This window comes from Melitaea cinxia, chromosome 5 (assembly GCF_905220565.1).
Source record: "Melitaea cinxia chromosome 5, ilMelCinx1.1, whole genome shotgun sequence".
Taxonomy (NCBI): domain Eukaryota; kingdom Metazoa; phylum Arthropoda; class Insecta; order Lepidoptera; family Nymphalidae; genus Melitaea; species Melitaea cinxia.
Genome location: NC_059398.1, coordinates 14723717 through 14744898, shown reverse-complemented (window position 1 = coordinate 14744898; position 21182 = coordinate 14723717). Strand labels below are relative to the sequence as shown.

Sequence of the window (21182 nt, the reverse complement as noted above, 5' to 3'; positions counted from 1 at the left end):
AAACGTCTCATGGACCTTTATCTATTAAAAAAAAATCTTAATTTATATGTGTCACTTATTCACTGCTAAGCTGCGGACTGACTTTAATAATTCTTTCAGCATTAAATATTCTTAGCATCTATCGACTTCAGTATGTTTTCTGATTGTCGAATGGTAAACAGGTTTATTCGACTGTCTCTCATTATCACTAATATCCTATTTTTTACTATATCCAAACGGTTAGTGTTTCACAGGAATCATTCGACACCGGCAGATTACTTATTCCTTTCTCAAAATGAGGATAGCTGGAGGACTGAGGTGTCAGACGTCCTAACGTTACAAAGTTATTTGAAACTACCCGACATACATCAATATTTTATTTAGTCCTATCTACGCAGAATGTGCTATTAACTTTCTTTCTTTATTCGTATTAAAGTTTAAGGAAATACAACAACGAAGTATGTAAAAAAAAACGCTATGCAATGTAAATATTTGTAAATTTGAGTAAAGAACAACACCGTTATACCGTCAAAATATAGTAAAATTTTACGTGGTTTGTTTAACTCCGAAAACTACTAAATATAAAAAACTATAAAAAAAAAAAATCAAAACAATATTGAATAATAAAATTATATCGAGGATAATTCAATATTTAAATTTAAGGATGTTCATAGCGATGTAGTTGGGGACGCGGAACCCGACCTTGATTAATCAGACCTATACTAACAATGAACTTGAAAGGGCCTTAACAGCAACGATTTATTTGTCCCAGCCATTATTTTATTAGGAAAATTTTATAACTGTATATTATAACTTTATGAGATAAGTTTGAGGTCATTGAATTCGTAGAATAAACGTAAACATTTATTGTACAAAGTTATACGACTTTGTACAAAAAATTAAAATAGTTGTAATTAAGGCTATTTATTATTGAGTACAAAATTATGCAAATAAGCATCTAGCGTGGATTTTGATACCTAACTTTTGTACGATGCTCTATGTCTACACTTAATGTTTAACAATTTAAATGTGGTTAAGTAGTCACCTAAAGTTTTAACGAACAAAGTAAAAATTATTACAATTAAATAGCAACGAATTAATGAATTAAAAAAAATGTAATCAATTTATTATAAATTGATTTTAACTAATATATATTGTTATAATTTAATGAGGTCCACATTATTTTGAGTCGCGTTATGATTCGCATTTGGCTATTTTAACTCAAACGTATACAAATAAGGCAATTCAATAGTGTATATTAATGTGAAAATGTCACTTCTCAAGATTATAATAAATCATTTAATGAATCACTGTCTGTCTTTAAGTTTAACAAGAAACGCTTTTAGGGTAGCGCAGACATAAAGTGGTGATTTTGTTCAATTGACGGTGAACACATTCGTGATTCAATACGTAAATTATATAAAATTAAAATTTGTTGTAAAAATTGTAATTTATATATGATAAGTTATACTTTAATTATATTTTTTTAAGAACATTATTTTATTGTAATTAATTATATGATGACCATTCCGATTTAGTTGTGACGAATGTTCCATAACCCTGAAGGTTGTAAGTTTTGATTTCCGTTCAAAGCGGATATTTCTATTCGTACAAATATTTGATTCTGTTCTAAGTATTTGTCCCTATGAGTCCCATCAGGTTTCAGGTAGTACGCTAAGCTATCATTTTCTGTTTCATTAGTCTGTTGACAATTATTTGTCTTAGTTATTAAACTTTTTGGCAAAATATACAGCTCCAGCACATCACTAACAAAGAATAAGCCTTTTACCAATGCTAGAACATTTCAGGGGTCATATTATTTCTACTTGAAATCTATGTTTGCTTTTTTATAATTTTTTATAGTCGTGTATTTATACAAATACAGAATAGTTTTTAATTTCTGCAAAATTAATAGTATTACGTTACCAGCTATCACAATATAATTGTGTTCAAAATACGATACAATCATACAAAATTTCAATACCAAATTGTATATCAAATTTCTTTTATCGTAGTCGTTATTTTAGCCATCTTTGCATACACTGTGTAACTTATTTTGCTAGCGACGTTGAAACAAATTCTGAACAATTTGGCACACACTGAAATTTTACTGTATGGGGTAACACGATAAAGATAATAACGTAAAGTAACGTAGGGGCGGAAATCGTCCATAAAGGTGGTTTGTTTACAAAAAATATTGTTTGTTTTAAAATAAGGGATATGTACAAACTTTTCTATTGTTGGATACTTACCAAATTGTCTGGTTTTAAATATGACTTTATGACTAAGTATTTCACATTCAACAGCTTTTAGTCGTTTGTTTCCGGACCCTGGGCTCCTAACATCTGTAACAAATACTCAACTGTTATCGCTTCAAGCAGGTATTATGACTACTGCGCTAACTCATGATCAAAGTACAGAATACAAAGAGTACAATAATGCATAATTGTATATATAATATACTAGCGGCCCGCCCTGACTCCGCACGGGAACATTGCTGATACTAAATATAAAATATAAAATAAAAGTTTACAATGTAAGCGCAAAAAAATGTGTTTATTTACAACCTCATATTAAAAACCTCTAAAACTATCAGCGTTCCTCTACTATATTATGCATCTTATACATATAATCCTTTCACTGGAATCACTCTATTTACTAAAGAAAACCACATCAAAATACGTGGCGTTTTAAAGATCTAAGCATACAAACAGCGGGAAGCGATTTTGTTTTGTACTATAATATATAAGTGTCCTTAAAAAGTGCCTTGAGCGATTAATTACAATAATCATAAATATACCGAGTAATTTGTTGATTGAATCATAGTTTATTTAATAATGCAATTTTACCCCGATTACAGCTAATTAATATCTAGGGCATGACTAAGTCGTTTTAAGATTAATCAGGAATTATGTCAGTGCCAGTAATATATTCAAGGATCAAGGGTTTTTACACACTGTTTGTTATCACTTTCCGAGAATTTGTTATAAAAGTTCCGTAAATAATATATTTATAGAGTAAAAATAATACAGTCGTCTATCTTATCACTTACAGTTCAGGGAACATTCGAGTGGGAATTTTCGGAGTGATCAAAAATATTATATGAAAAATGCCAAAGTCAGACTCGAACATGCGAGTCCCGACTGAAGACCGTGAACCCGGCGCGTGCGCAATGTTTATCTCCAGTCAGCTTATCCGAGGCCGGTATATAAGCGAGCAATAAGAGCACCCGGCACCATTCGCGATTAAACCACCGCTTCGAGCTTCCGCGCGACGAGGCCGCATTGACCGTCATTCGAATTGAGACAATTGCCACTTGGCACCCTTCCGCGATGTCTTCCATGAGAATATTACTTTTCACCCTACTAATCATCGCAGTGTCAGTCGACGCTGCTCCTTTCTTCGATGCTATATACGATGCTATCAACGGCAATAGTAGAAGATCATATGGCTACAGTGGCTACGGGAACTATGGATACAACTATGGATACAACAATGGTTACAATGGATACAGACAGGTGGAGAGACCGAGACAAGGGAAGACGTTTAAGGAAATTTGCAGAGTTCACTACCCAGATGCAGCCGCCATTCCTGGTACAGGTGGAATAATTTGTCCATACTGAGGGTCGGATCGCGTGTTCTACGCAATGGAGCGATTGCTTCGCCGTCGCAACATCATGAGAATGGGCTGATCCATGACATAGAAACGAAATAACGAATTTATTATGAAACAGATACAACTTTTTGATGAAATCCTCCCTAGCTCTCCTTGGAAGATCAACCGGGACGGAGAGATTTAAATGACAATAAAATATTTTTTCTTCTTGTATATCCAACGATGCTGGAAGATATTATTGGTTGGATGTTTTGCATAATTCACTCCTAAGTGTGTGATGATTAAATATTCATTTTTAAACGGTTTATTGTGATGTGTGTGAAACGAAGACAATCAGTGATAACCTTGTGATAGTTTTATCATAATTTCGAATAAGTTTAGTGTAGTTTTGTTAAGTTCGTTAAATACCCCGAACATTGCCTAGAACACGCGATATTAGACCTATTTCTACCAATTATAAAATTAATAGTAATTGGCTGATAGTACTTAAAATGTTATTTGCTAAAATTTCTGATGTGTTTTGTTTGTTTTTTTTTTTAATTGGTTGTTGTAAATTCTGTTTAACTTTCTTGTACTTTTTCAACACAACCAACCCATCCTGTTTTCTGTCACTAGAAATATATGTGTTCAATTGTAATCATACAGAAATGTTATTTATTAGATATTTTTGTTTTGTTTTAAGTTATGTTAGTTTTATTATTATGAACTTGTTATAAGTTTTGAAATGAGATTACGTTGAAAGGTTATCTTAATGTTAACGGTTTATTTTTAGCTTGAAAATAGTATGTTAATGTAAATATTTTTAAGGTTATAATATACTAAGATAAATAAAGAATAGTTTTATTCAATTTTACAATTGCTTGCTTACTTTTATATAGTCCATTCTTGGGCAAAAGCCTTTCCTGTACACTAGGAAGATTACTGTTAAATTCGTTCCACTTGTCCACTGCAGATCACAACAATAATACAATAAAAATTTATTACGGTCATCAAAAACTTTTTGTTTATTTAAAATTTGCTCACCTATCCAGTATTTTAGTAGATTTTATTTAATAGCATCATTATCACGTTAGAAGAACTACTGTTTTAGACTGAGATTACTATTCAACACTGTTTTAAGGACGGTGTATATTTTACTTAGTGCACCTGCTAAGTTACTACTAGATTATAAATTTAAACAATATTCTAGCATTAAAATAATAGTTGCTGCATAGTACACCGCGCCGTTGTCGATTTCAGAGGTTTTATTTAAAAGTTGAGTTAATTAAAACGGTTTTCAGTTATGTTTGAACCGGTAAAAATAGTTTCGCTCTACTGTTGAAGTATAACTGCGTTTCGTACGCTGAATGAGAAGGTCGAGAGTCAAGAACCTTCTTTCCTGCGCTGCAAATATTCAATGAGACTTCGATGATTGCTTAATACAAAGTAAAGCATTCGCATATTTTTTAAAATATATTTCAAAATATAAATAATTCAAGAATTTATAGTATGTAATTATATATATACATATATATAAATTAGGTTGGGAACTGAAGTATGTATTTTGTTTATAAGCTGGAGCAGCCTGACTGCGGTGATACCTCAGTCTTACAAAAGTCGCAGAGGTCCCTAAGCTATGGTAAAAACTTGCGCGGATCTTAGTATGTGTATAGATGTACCTCTAATTTTTGTTACTTTTTTTTTAATTGTAACACAATTTCTAAAAGTAAACAAACATATTACGTATTTGTGTTTTATTTATTTATTAATAATGTAAAATTGTACTGAAGTTAAAAACAAATATACTTTTAATTTTAATTTTTAAATAAAAATGTTGTTATTTCTTTTCGAGATTGTTTATCACAATAAACATTTATTTACGTAAATTATAAGTTAAACTTGAAAGTAAATATTATTTAAGATATTGAAATATTATTGAAGTTTCAAATAGGATTTATGAGTAATTTAAGCGTGTATGTTTTGTAATTTGTCTATTACGTAGTATATTTACACTTGGGATAATAAAACTTGTTTGTTTCATACTAGAAACAAAATATGAATAAATAAATAATTTAGAATAATAAAAAAATATGAAATATAAATTATTTTTAATTTTTCATCAATTCGATACTTAAATTTAGATACAAGACATAAAATACCGACAAATTTTGACCTCAAGAATGATAGGTTTATATTTAACCATTTTTATGACTAAATCGTATAGTATGAAATTTTAACTTTGTTTTACTTTTATTATTTGTGGTTCTTGCTTTCGTCTTACCCAAAAAAAGTAACCGACATAGCCCACAGAATTAGCAAGTTAAAGTGGCAGTGGGCTGGCCATCTGTGCCGCAGGACCGATGGTCGTTGGAGCAGACGAGTTCTGGAGTGGAGACCGCGTCTTGGCAAACGCAGTGTGGGACGTCCTCCGGCCCGTTGGCCCGTACAAATATCCTGGTCACAACATATTATACATAACCGTAATAACTAATCATTAATAAATAAATTAATTCGTGCAAAATTTAAGAATAAAATCAAATCGAATGAATTATTCAAGGAATAATCAAATCAAATTCTCTCTATATTTCATCTTTTTAATATATAAAATTCTCGTGTCACAGTTTTCGTTGCCATTCTCCTCCGAAACGGCTTAACCGATTTTGATGAAATTTTTTGTGCTTATCCGGTATCTATGAGAATCGGCCAACATCTATTTTTCATCCCCCTAAATGTTAGGGGTAGTCCACCCCTAATTTTATTTTTATTTTTTAGACAAAATTTTTAATTTCTATTTTTTTATGATACAACATTAAAAAATACATACAACCCTAAATTTTCAACCCTCTACCATCAACCCTTATTTTTAAATAGCGTTTAGCGGCAAGACAACATTTGCCGGGTCAGCTAGTGATTTATAGAACTTATTTCACGTGCTTAAATAACATTTATTTCATAGATGATTAAAATCACATAATAAATTCAAGAATGTTAACATAATAGAATATTATTTACAAAGTGACCACTGCTAAGTATATTACAAAAATAAACAATAAACATACACAAGGTGGTTAGAAATTAAACGATATATTTATGATGTAACTAGTGTTTTTGCCGACATACGCCTGTACATATATTTAGGATTAAAAAAGATGTTATCTATGTCATTAAAGACTTAATGCTCATTTTTGTATAATTTACCGATTTCGCATGAATGCGACGGGAAATAAAAAACGGTTACAAAATACTAACGTTGTTTTTCAATAGTGATTTTTTAATTAAGTATGCAGCTCGTAGATGCTGACAGAATCCAAAGTGAAAAATTACATAATATATATTTGTCCTTGAATTCACGAATGCTCAAATATATTCTTTGTCCTTATAAATATTAATTTTCAAGTATATGATACGTGTTGAATGCTTATTGCGCTCAAAAAATGTACGTTATAGGTTACTCATCACAAGTAAAGAACCGAGATACTGACGGGTTAAATTGCGTTATTTTGAGCTATCGATTGTTTCGCGCAAATGCGAGGAAAACTAAACGTTAAGTCATGAATTCAACACTAAGGGAAACTAACCCTAGTTCAAAGCAGGAAATTTCCTGCTCAAAATATGGAGCGGCCCGACTGGGGAAGTACCTTACAAAAGATTACAACTAAATAATACTGCTTTCAAGCAGTGTTGTGTTCCTTTGGTGAGTAAGGTGACTAGAGCTCCTAGGGAGATTGGTGGTGGTATGATCGGCGATGCGCTTGCCGATACTTTTGGTATTGCAGGCGTCTAAATGCTACGGTAATCGCTTAAGGTCAGTTGCGCCGTACGTTTGTTTGTGGACCTAGTTGTACAAAAAAAAAGTGCATATAAGTATATTAGTAATTATTAAACACCTATACAACAGTTTTTTTTTGTGTTATAGTTCATATATAAGCAACAGTATTTATAAGTACAGATATTATTATATGCCGTACGGTAGATGTGTTTTATTCCTTAAAAACAAATCAGTTTGTTAAATTAAGGTTCAAATGTGCATCTGAAGCCTGCTTAAATAATTTCATTTTTGACTTCAACAAAAAGTATTAAGGTCAAGGACCAACGTAGTTTTATGCGCTGTGTCATATATAGATCCAGAATGCAATTACGAGTCCTGTTGTGTGTTGATGTGTATAGTGTATATGTAGTCGATGTACATACTTTTTTTTTGTGAATTATTTAAATCAGTTGAGTAGTTAACGAATTTATAAATCTCCAAGACGTATATATGTCCTGATCATAATATTAGTATAGATACAGATTGAACACGTTATATGGTTGAATAATGCAAGCATTAAGATAATGTTCCTTGATCATCAGTTTCATATGTAGGATATCTCGTGACCCACATTAACCTTGATATTGCGCTGTGCTTACAAGTTCCTGTTTCGTATAGACTATACTATGTATGCCCGTAATGTACATACAATATTGTTCCTATTAAAATAGTTATGATTAACTAACATATAAGATTATTACATTTTTTATACCACTAATGTCAAAATAAGCTTGAGGTGCGTCTGACGATAAGCGGTTACCGTAGCCTATGAACGTCTGCAAGATCACGTGCATCACAAGCGCACTATCGACCCTCTATCAATTCTATTAAAAAAAAAAAAAAAAAAACATTTCAGTTCAGTTAAGTTTCTACTCTGCTATACTCTCGCGAGGTTTGTTTATTATAAAAAAAAAAAAAAAAAAAAAAAAAAAATAAATATAGTTTACGTACTTGTAAATCAAAGTGTTAGGTAACTACTGCTCCATCAATACCAATAATATGGAGAACGGATTAAATTTTTTGTTTATTTTGTAATGTTTAAAGTACCGGACCGATTTTGAAAACGATTTCACTACTAGAACATAGCATTCTCCGCTACCACTATATAACATAGGCTATATTTTAACGGAAGAAAAAGGAACAGTGAAATAGTATAGTCCACGCCTGCGAACACACGGCGTAGAGCTAGTCTTCAATATATAAGTATAAATAATAATAATCATCATCATCATTTCAGCCTATTGCAGCCCACTGCTGGACATAGGCCTCCACAAGTTCAAACACAAAAACAAAAGTATAAATAAACATTACAGTAAATCAGGTCGAAGCAGCGTTGGTACTGTGGTGACAAACATATTTTTTTTTTTTTTTTTTTTTTTTTTATAACAATATATATCCACGGGCTCATAATGCCCGTGCTTTTATTATTCCAATATTACTTTGTTATTTTCGATAACTTGGTACTTACACATGCAACTTAGAGGACTAATTAAACTAGACTTAGTATCTCTAATCCTACGTGAGTCCACCGACCAAAAATTTAAAGTTACACTAAATTTACTTCTATATATATTAATTACTATATATATTAATTACTATATATTATATATTTTTTGTATTCCTACTGTCACAAACATAAATTTACCATAGGGTAGGTAGGTATACATATATATTTCGTATTATTTGTAGAAGTTTAGATTAGTTAAATCAGTCCTTCCGTTTTAAATGGAGTTGTAAGTTTTCGACAGGGTCAGGCGATCGACGACGAACTTTTAGCCATAAATAATTTTCAAAGCATTAACTTTTTATTGGACTTTTTTAACCAAACATTCCGAGCTAAACGTTGATGATCTTTTTAATTACTACTCGCGAAAGACTTTTTATTGCTTCCGCTTTTGTTTACTTGAAAATATATTGTTTTATTATAAATATACGAAAACTGTTTAGATTATTGTTGTTTTAGATTTATTTTATACTATGTGTGTGTGTATGGGTGTTTTTTTTTGTAACTTGTTTTTGTTCTAGACCGTTGGCTAAGGTGAATGTGACCCTGCCTTTTAGCAGGGTTGTTGGTTTGGAATCGAACCTTTTGAGTGTATTTTAATAGGTACTGTACCCTGCGCGCGTTGCTACGATTTTTTTTGGTCGTACCAACTCAGAAACCTCTGTGGGCTCATGCACAACACTTTTGCTGAAGATCATGACATGATCAAATGCATAGTTTACGATTCTATGAAGGACATACAGAGAAACATCCATTTTTATATAGAATATATATATTATACTATATGTATATATATATATATATATATATATATATATATATATATATATATATAGCATCTTAAGTTGTGAATTGTTAATTTAAAAAATGTTATAGATTAGTGTACTAGTTATCTTTTATCTATAATACAGGCATTAAGTTGACCGCGCATGTATGTTACAAAAATGTATTTCGACTACAAAAGTACTACATAAGTGTTATAAAACTTAAAATGATATATTTATGTCTTTATATTTATAATTAAATAGGAGCTTTGGCATGCCAACAAATAAACTTACGTTCGAATATCCTTATGATGCACACAACCAAGTAACAATAAAAGTAGGAAAACCGTTGTTCTATAGTATATAAAGATGTGTACAAATTGCATACAGTTACGACTGAGATCATTTCATTAATCAGTGACAAATCGATAAAGGGAAATTACTTTTGTTATATATTTTACGTTTATTGTTATACATTTGAGTAATAAGTTGAATCATTCAACCAGCCGCTATTTTAGTACTACATTTTCTTAACTCTTTATTGTACAGGCACAGAATATAATTTATAGGATTTATACAGGATATAGCCTACTAAATATCTGCATCAGCCCAGACTATTTACGTGAAGGGTCATTGTACGTAGATACGTAACATATCAACGATTATTTTTGTATATTCATTTGGGTTCTATATTATTTACCCACCTTTTAAGAAAAGCGTGTAATCGTAGGATAAGATGTCACGTTCTGGTAGTCATTGCGATTTTCGTTCAAGCAAAGACTGTTGCTGTGTGTAGAGCTTATGTGTTCCCTCGAAATGTAGTAAATGTTCCTTTTAAATCATTAAACAATTATAGTATTTATAATTTAATGTTTATTTCAGTGTTTGTTGTGCTGGCAGTGTGTAATGTTATATTTTTTTTATTAAGTATATTCTTTATTTATAAGAAATGGTACTATTGAAAAGCATTTTTAGTATAAGATTGGAAATTTGAATTTAACCATTGGCAGCTTGTAAAATCATTTTAAATATTTTAAAAATAAAACATTTTACAAGGACAAACTTGTGATGATATTAATAACTCTTACTTCCCTATCACAATAAGAAACAATGTTTTGTTATGAAATATTTAATAATCGATTATAAAGAAATTCGAATTGAAAAAAGAAGAAAACCGTTATGGTAACACTATTAAGTTCCAGCTAAAAGTTGAATAATATAATAAATTCTAAGGTTGTATGTGGCAAATTAATAACTTTCAGTTGATATAGTTGAGAACCTGAATCAGGACGTCAAAAGACCGCAAAGTCAGCCCGCGTTATCTAATATAATCGCTTTTGCAATCGGTGATCGTTGTTGTACCTATATTCAAAGTTTAAATAAATTGTATAATAATTATAACTTGTTTTTTCCCGTTGTTACTTTTTAACTTTTATTTATTCGTTTTTGAAGTAGAAAATCAGTAGTGTATACAAAATGGGTTTAAAATTTTGGTTTGAATGTTAGGTAGAAGTTTGAATTTTTTCTATTCATAATTCTCGAAATTTCTATTGGTATAAATACGTATAGTTTGACCCTTGAAAAAGTAATAACGCAATGCATATACTTTATGTGATTATAAAAGGGCTTTAAGTCAAATATCAATATAATGAAAGAGTTGCTTGAAATAAATAATATCAACATGAATAAATCATTTTTATCACTTACTAGCTGTGCCCGCGGCTTCGCCCGCGTTGAAATTAGTGTGTCACAAAGTTTTCCCGGTAAACTTCCAGTGAAACTCTCATCAAAATTAGGTTTGCCGTTCCATAAACCTTCCTCTTGCCAATGTTGGAGCCCTCTCTCCAATGGTGAAACCGCATGAAAATCCGATCAGTAGATTTTGAGCGAATCGATCACATACACTTTTGGGGACTTTGTTTTATAATACACTAACTGCTGCCCGCGACTACGTCCGCGTGGTTATGAAGATATGCATTACTATTAAGATGTTTAACGCAAATTATTTTTTTATTTCAGTCACTTGAAATGCTTATCAAACTGAGTAACTTTTTAAAATGCACAATTTAGTATAATTTAATAGTTATTTTTATAAAACCTCTCTATACACCACATTTTTAGTTTTATTTTCAGGCTGTGTATATTTCATACAAACTATCAACCCCAATTAAGGCCCCTTAGCGGTGGAATATCGTAAAATCCGTTCTTAGCGGACGTCTGCTAACTATAATCTACCTCCCTGCCAAATTTTATCTTTGTCAAACCTGGATGGATTTTGAGTTCTCGTGATGAGTGAGTTAATGACCTTTCTCTTTTATATATATAGATTACGATGCATTATTTAGACACCTTCTCACCATCTATAGAGCATATATTTTAAAATTCAAGTCTCTTACTTCAAAACATAGGACTTTCATACAAACTTTCAACCCCCGTTTTACCCCCTTAGCGGTCGAGTTTCGTAAAATCCATTCTTAGCGGATGTCTACGTTTTATAAGGAGTCTACCTGCCAAATTTCAAGTTTGTAGCTGTTATAGTTCCGGAGATTTCGTGATGAGTGAATCAATCTACCTTCCCCCGTTTTAACCCCAAAAGGGAGTTGCTTTCTAAAGATACATTATTTGGACACCTTCTCACCATCTAAAGAGCGAACATTCTAAATTTCAAGTCTCTTACTTCAAAAACAAAGGACTTTCATACAAACTTTTAACCCCTGTTTTACCCCTTTAGGGGTCGAATTTCGTAAAACTCGTTCTTAGCAAATGTCTACGCCCTATAAGGAGCCTATCTGCCAAATTTCAAATTTGTAGGTGTTATAGTTCCGGAGATTTCGTGATGAGGGAGTCAACCTATCATCCCCCGTTTTAACCCCAAAAGGGAGTTGCTGTCTAAAGATACATTATTTGGATACCTTCTCACCATCTAAAGAGCGAAAATTCTAAATTTCAAGTCTCTTACTTCAAAAACATAGGACTTTCATACAAACTTTCAACCCCCGTTTTACCCCCTTAGGGATCGATTTTCGTAAAATCCATTCTTAGCGGATGCCTACGTCCTATTGCCTACTTGCCAAATTTCAAGTTTGTAGGTGTTATAGTCCCGGAGATTTCGTGATGAGGGAGTCAACCTATCATCCCCCGTTTTAACCCCAAAAGGGAGTTGCTGTCTAAAGATACATTATTTGGACACCTTCTCACCATCTAAAGAGCTTACATTTTAAATTTCAAGTCTCTTACTTCAAAAACATAGGACTTTCATACAAACTTTCAACCCCCGTTTTACCCCCTTAGGGGTCGATTTTCGTAAAATCCGTTCTTAGCGGATGCCTACGTCCTATAAGGAGCCTACTTGCCAAATTTCAAGTTTGTAGGTGTTATAGTTTCGGAGATTTCGTGATGAGTGAGTGACCTTTCGCTTTTATATATATTATTATAGATTATAGATTATAGATTTAACAGATATAGTGTATAAATATAATATAATATATACATATATTAAAATTAACTACATTTTTACAAAATTAATTTAAAAGTTACTTAAAATAAAGTTTAAGAACATTGGAATTAGTGAGCATATCGAGAGCAATGTTCCGTGAGAACTGTTAGCGAAGTTTGTTCTAATTATTATTATCTGAGCAATAATGTTGTAAGCTTGTACGTGACTATAACGTCGTGTATCAAATTCAATAACTACCAATTACTCATAGTAAATTTACTCGGTTTTAAGTAATTTGAAATTGACCATAAAATATTGTTAAAAAATTATTTAGTGTTTGTCGATTGGCATTTTCAGCGAATGGAAAAATTTTTGATATCAAATTACTGTATATTTTAATGCCTATATTATAAATTACTGCTTCATATTTAGCTTCATGTGATTTAAAATATAAATTTATGTTACAATAATAATGGAAGAAATTAGCTTCATATGTTTTAGTGCTAGAGCGCTGTGGCTACTATAACCACCAGAATTATTAACGATCACGTTTTACCACTTAACTTCATTGTTATACCACTCTACCATTATTATCACAAACCAAGTTAAATTTCCTACGAAACAAGAACTAGTTCTAAAAAGAATTGTTTTGGGGTTTCATAGAGGCTACCTCGCATATGCCGGCGGAGACGGTTTGTATGTGTCGTGTGTGTATCAGTGTATGGGGCATTTAAGTTTGTAATCCTATTGTCGGGGTCGGATAAGACGTGAATGGGACGTCTCGTTCTAGTCTGTAGATTTCCTCTACCTACGTATTGGCAAGCGTCTGCTACAAGAGGATTACGGTGAATACGCACTCTCTCAGAATACGCCGTAGCAAGTATTTGAGCTGCTTCACGATCGAAGTGATCCTAAGGTCGCGATGCAAGTCAACATCACGGTGAGAGCTGTCCCTAAAGCGCCATATGTTTTAATAAAGCAATATTTGATTAATATCATTGCTATGTTACTTTCATAAGGATAATGACATAGTAAATAGTACAAACATTGTAGTTATGTTCATTTGTACATGTAGTACCTGACACCTACACGTAGTAGTAAATTTTCCAAATATAAAAATCCTAACTTATCTATTCTTAATCATAACTTGACGATTACAAGATCCGAAAAATATTTGACTCTAGATCTTTATAATTGTCATAACTGATAGTATCTTCTCTATAATAAAATGTAGTCCTTGTATGTATTATCTCATTAACTTTCATAACTTAAAAAGACACAATTTATAAACGAATTCGTTAGTACACACTGGTAGCTCGATCAGCGAAGATGTTAGAAATAGGTCAGCCTGTGATTACGCTAACGTTAACGAAGTAATCATTTGTGACACTCTGGAGGTACGTTGCATTTGTTTCCAGACTTTTCTTTACCTTTAAAAAACATTTTAAGCATTTATTTTTTGGGAATTGAAAAAAGGAATTGTAATGATTTAATTACAAGAAAAAATAAAGATTAGGCTCTTAAGAAGGATTTAATAGATAAGTTTCAGATAAAGTTGGGTTAGTGTCTGGTGTAAAGTTCATGATGTTTTATGACGCTCTGAATTGTTATTTCGTCGGTATGCAAATATCTTTAAAATCATTTTTAGACAAAAAAAAAAATATCGTCATTGACGAATTTTAGAATACGACCGTGAAATTTGTTTACAATATATCTACTTTTTACATTCATTGCGATAGGAATGTATAGCCATAATAACAATATTTTGTTTATTTCTATTCAGACGAGGGTGCCTTTTCCACGAAGACTCGCAACGCGAAGACATTTAAAATTCCTACCCTTGTTCAGTTGACGTCTGTTGAAATATTTTATGAAAATGTTTTCATCCAAAAAATTGTTTTTTACAAATTATATAAATGGTTTTCAAATACAGGCTTGTGACAGAAATTAATAATCTTGTTTTGTAAATATTCAGAATTTTAAATTTAAAAAGAACATTTGGGAAGTGAATGATAATGTGTTTGACAAGTCTTCAAAATAAGATTTCAAATGTGAAATTTGATTAAATTTGAAAACAAAATTAACATGACTTACATTATTTTATACTGCATATTAGGATTTATCGGAAATGTACTGTTGTGACTGTGCCCTTTTATCTTCCGTATAATATTTTTCACGCTTCATCATTTGACCAGAGAAAGGTTGACAGATTGGTCAGACAAATAGGTCTACTTTCGTGAATAAAAAACAATTTGCGTCTGACTCTCTAGGGTTACTAAGATGGTGACGAATACATAATGCTACCGAACTTAAGGGCTGATGATGTTTCGTGATGTTCTTCTTAATTTGATTTTATTTTTTGATTTTAATTTAATTATGATTTTAATTGTAGCTTGATCCTTAATTATTTGATTTGTGATTTTTTAAACTGTTTTTTTTTTTTTTTTTTTTAATTTATTTGTTTCATAATGCCCGTAATGATTTTTGAATTTCTTTATTGATTACTTTTTTTTCTCTCAATGATTGTTAATCAATTTATAGTAATGTTTTTAGTATTATTATTAAGTTTTTTGATATTGAACTATTGTTGTGAAGCATCTCTTCTGAACTTTGTCATATGTTCTTTTTTAATATCGGAAACTATTTTTGGTTAAGTGATACTATTGTGTTGTGTATTCCTGTATATTGATGTAATACCGTTTGTTTCCAAAATAAAGTAAAATAAAATAAAAAATAAAAATAAAATGTCAAAGATACGAAACTGATAAAGTAAATAGTAACGCATATTCGTTTTTTTCATTAAAGAGAAGATTAAAAAGAAAAAAATGGTTTTTTAGACTATTTATCAGACTTTATTAATCCGGTGTTGACTTTGGTCAACGTAACTGACCGTGCGGGTAACGTTACCTGAATGAACGTATGCAGATTTCATCCCTGAAAATCATGTTATATGATCTCTGCTCATGATAATCGTTATATCGCATTGTGGGCATGTGTTCGAGTTGTGTTTTTACAAGTAGTTAATACACGCTATATATTACTTTCGTAACATCGAATTTTAAATGCTAATAGAACAGACAGGACAGGTGTGGTGTTTTGTTTTGTGTGTGACAATGTATAAAACAAATTTATTTTAATGTTTTTACATTAGATTAAATTTCTTTAATGTATTGTAAAATGTAAGTGAATAAAATAATTTTATATAGTTATATTTTACTGTTAAATTGTACAAATAGCTTGTGATATAAGAAAAATCTATCTATGAAAAGGTTTCCAAAGAGAGGAAATTATTTGAAGAGGGGCTCGATCGCAGTGACAATACAATGCGATCGAGCCCATTGGCGCAGTTTGTAGTGGCCCTGCTTGCTGCTCCGCGGGTTGTGCTTACGATTTCCGCCTGAGTCTGGGTGTAATATTTGTTTTTATATATGTATTATTTCCTCGTAATTTATAAAACAAAAAAGCTACATAAGCCGGCTATTACCTATTATATTTACACAAACATTAATTTGCTTACGTTAGGAACAGACGAACGAGAGTGAATGTTATAAGATATTTATTTATTATTTATTTGTTGAGGAGTAATTTCAGAAGTTTTACAGATGGCGTCAATAAGACCCAATTAAAAGGTTATTAAGGTCTTCTAAGTTAATTCTTCGAGGCAAAACTTAATGAGAAATTTTACATCATTTTCGTTCCACATGAATTCATTTTAATAGTGATTGGTGTCACGTAGAGTTCGAATAGGCACTGATAATGCTTATTTGAAATTATAATTAAAATATATGAAATTAGCTATTAAAATATATGGTATTTTAATAATTATATTATAATAGTAACGGTGTAAAATAAGTAGGAGCGGTCACCCAACGCGATGTATTTTTTTTTAGAATTATTAATAGTCGTACATACTTAGGTACTTTAAGATTGAGTTTCTTTAAATATTGTTGTGTTAACCAAAAATTATACCAGATTTATAGTTACAAAATCTAATTCTTGTAGTTTCTAACTATGCTTATATTTGTTTTAAAAGAAAATCTAACTGAAATTTTCCGTTACAAATCGATTAAATGCCCAAATAACAGACGCAAGGTCGTGGAACTGCAAATACAGTGATTGGCTTTATTAAACATTCTTAACATTATATTCTCTCTTTCTTTATTTACATTCCTTCTCAGCGTTTTATTAGAATACTTTTGATTCAATGTTAGTGGTGAATTATGTAAGATTGATAAAAATTAAGTAAACCAAAAGTAGGTATAGGTGCAATAGATTTGAGAAGTAATTTTACTTCTTACGTCTACTTAATAATACCCATACCTCAATTATTAATTTAACATAACCAAGATGTTGTTTTTTAACCGACTTAAAAAAAAAGGTTTTACGCTCGTCGTTACGTATTATTTTTGTTTCTTTTACACCAGATTGGTTTTATAATGTGAAAGTTTCATTAACGTCAATATTCGCGAAATTGAATAATTATCTTTAGGAGGGGGAGTCTAGCTGATTGTCTTTGCTTGTTAGAAATGTCTTAATTAGCAGCGTCTTCGGTGTGTCAAAGTCAGCCCTACGGTCACCTAGCCCTCCTGCCTAGCGTGGTGACTATGGGCAAAACACATGAGTTCACGCCATTTTTAACGCGAACTTGAGGAGGCCTATGTCCAGCCGTGGACTGCGATAGGCTGAAGTGTTAGCTTGACCAATTGGTAGTGATCATTAATAATAATAATAGCCTTTATTTAAACAATCTTACACATTTTTTTAACATGCAATATTTTATTTTATTTTATAGTTTAGTTAATTTATAGTTGACATCGGTACGTTAAGATTGTCTTGCGTTCAAGCATAGACCTCCCCTAGAACTTTCCATAGTGTGCGGTTATGTGCTTTTTGTCTCTACACAGATCTTGCAATACTTTTAAGTAATCATAAATACTCGCTTCGAAATTCTAAATTCTATTGATTACAAGTTGTTAAGAAGCTTTCAGTCAGAAACGCGCTTGCAATGCTGTATTGTGGGCGTCCATAAGGAACGATATCCGCTTACCATCAGGCGCAGAGTTCGCTTGTTTGCCACTTTTATTATCTTAAAAAATATGTTGTGTAAGCACAAAATATTTTAGTTCAAATTCAATTATATAAGATTTAATATTTGATATATTTAAATTTGTCTTTTGAGAAGACATTCTTCTGGACCTTTGTTTGTTTTTAATTTACGGCTCAAATTTAATAGCATATTTTATACGCGACTCGCCAAAGAATAGATATAAAAAATAATTGATGACGTTCCCACACTTTCATTTGTATTCGTTCTATTTGGCCGTCATTTTATATTACCTATTGTGTTATCAAATTAACTCAAAAAGTGTTTGTTCTATTAAAAAAATTGGGTTGTCTGGAAGAAATGGCTAAATAGCCATAAGTCCGCCCATTGTACTTCACAGTCTGCAAATCACAGTCTTTTTAAATTGTTTAAAATGTAGTTGTGGTGTACAATAAAGTATAAATAAATTTAAAAAAAATATTGTTCTTGCATTATTAAGATCTTTACAATTTTTGGTACCTAATTAAGGCGAATAAAATGAAGGCGAATTTTAGTAATTTAATTATATATAAAAAAAGCAGTAATAAATTTTTTAGTTGCGGATGTCGGTAGAGTAAGCAATTATCTATAAAATAATATATAATTTATGTGGAGTAGTTGTGAGGTTTTTTCTAAAAAAAGAGGCAAACACCTTAGCGGAATAATAAATATGATATGTAGACACCTACTTGATCTAACAGTTGCGATTAATCTATACATATAATAAAATGGTAGGAAAGTCAAAACTGTACATTGAATATTTTTTAACCGACTTCCAAAAAAGGAGGAGGTTCTCAATTCGACTGTATTTTTTTTTTATGTATGTTACATCAGAACTTTTGACCGGGTAGACCGATTTCGACAAATTTTGTTTTAATCGAAAGGTGGTGTGTGCCAATTGGTCCCATTTAAATTTATTTGAGATCTAACAACTACTTTTCGAGTTATATCTAATAATGCGTTTTTACTTGACGCTTTTTTCGTCGACCTACGTTGTATTATACCGCATAAATTTCTACTGGATGTACCGATTTTGATAATTCTTTTTTTGTTGGAAAGGGGATATCCCTATTTTGGTACCGTGATAAGGAAACCAGGATCTGATGATGGGATCCCAGAGAAATCGAGGGAAACTCTCGAAAATCCGTAATAACTTTTTACTGGGTGTACCGATTCTGATAATTTTTAATTTAATCGAAAGCTGATGTTTATCATATGGTCACATATAAATTTTATCGAGATCTGATAACTACTTTTTGAATAATCTTTGATAACGCGTAGTTGCTTGACTATTTTTTCGTCGATCTACGTTGTATTACTTGTCGATGTAATTGAAGTCGGTTTTTTTTTTCGTTTGCGAGCAAACACAATTATTTAAAAGAATACTTGGGGTGTGATCTACAATCGATACCGAAGCCAAAAATATAGTTTTTAGAATTTTTGTCTGTTTGTCTGTATGTATGTCCGGGATAAACTCAAAAACTACTGCATGGATTTACTTCAAATTTATCACGAATATTATTAAGAAGTCGGGTAACGAGCCTATCTACTACCTACGGGGAACGAGCAGTGAACCTTTATTTCTTCAACGAATTCTGTAATAACGTGTAATCTTACGACGCATAATTGAATGTTGTTGTTATGTTAATAACCATGCTATAAGCTAGCTTCATACTATAAATAAAGACATTCCGTAGTATATTTAGTATCAGCATTGCACCCGTGCGAAGCCGGGGCGGGTCGCTAGTTAAATAATAAAAATGTTTTCTCTCATAATCAAAGATTTTTTTATCAAAGACACGAAATAAAAATTTTCTACTATACAGATATCCTTATAAATCAACTAATGTAATATTTGTACCGAAAAATAGTGGCAACGAAGCTGAAGACCCTTTCGCCTGTTTCACAACGGATATAGTAGCCTATCAAAGAAATTCATTGCCTTATATTTCAAGTCAAGTATTTTATAAATGACTGTCTGTATTTCATTTTATTTCGCATTTATCACCTCTATTGATACGCTTTATAGTATTAAATACGGAAATTATTTCATTATATGTTTAACATATTGTAAAAGTTTGTACATTTACGTGACTATAAATTTTTTATTTAATATTATTGAATAGAAATTGGAAATAATAATTATTGTTAAACTAGTTGCGGTAAAAATTAATTTTATTTGGTTGATTTTGTTAGCTTCTGTTATGCTTTTTTTTAAGTCAATGTGCGATATTTTATAGCTTATGACATATTTCTGTAATGAGATATTTATATGTAACTAGCTGTACCCTGCGTGCGTTGCTATGTTTTTTATAAGTTTTTTTGGTCATACCAACTCCTTGTGGGCAAACCTTTGTGGGCTCATGCACAACACTTTGCTGAAGATCGTGACATGATTAAATACATAGTTTACGATTTTATGAAGGACACACAAAAAAAAAAACACCAGAACAGCGACATTAGTGACACTAGCACATCTTTTCCTTTTTCAGTGTGTGGTAGAGTCTGCCGCTCCCGTATCGGCTTGTACAGCCATCAGAAGAAATGCTCTTCAGACACCGTTTAAATCTTCTGGAATAGACGTAAAGGCCCATGATGATGACAGACAGACATTCATTTATATATAGACAAAAGATAAATTTTTAACAAATTTGCAAATATAATTGTGCGATGCTTTAAATTGTAGATTAATTATTTTTTTTGTCAAAACATTACAAAATATCTAAAAGATAAAATGTAACTAAAAAACTAACCCAAAAATAACAATTTAAATAAAGTATAAAACAAAGAGTACGAAAACATATATTTAAATACACAGTTTATTGTGATTTTATTATTTGTAGGACCTAAATAAATATAAGAGAACAAGGTATTAAAAACATGGAATATTGACATATTTCTATAAGTAATTCATCTTAGTAAGTGGCAGTATAAGTATGTTACCGTTTTGATATGGCTTACTTGACATCTAAACCACATCCTGGAAAGTTCGATATTTAATCGGACTTTACCG

At 31.2% G+C, this 21182-nt stretch overlaps 2 long non-coding RNA genes across 2 annotated transcripts in view; one reads left to right on the top strand and one right to left on the bottom strand.

Annotated features, from left to right (window-relative positions):
- The first annotated feature begins 506 nt into the window (after positions 1 to 506).
- Positions 507 to 19868, top strand: LOC123653678. The gene is made up of 3 exons (XR_006743139.1): positions 507 to 517; positions 6311 to 6315; positions 19737 to 19868. It is a non-coding gene; the product is annotated as an uncharacterized LOC123653678 (long non-coding RNA).
- The window catches only part of LOC123653679, a 16759-nt gene continuing 13395 nt past the window's right edge, over positions 17819 to 21182 (bottom strand). Inside the window, exon 3 of the long non-coding RNA XR_006743140.1 lies at positions 17819 to 17834. This is a non-coding gene — a long non-coding RNA (uncharacterized LOC123653679). The remainder of the gene's footprint in view (positions 17835 to 21182) is intronic.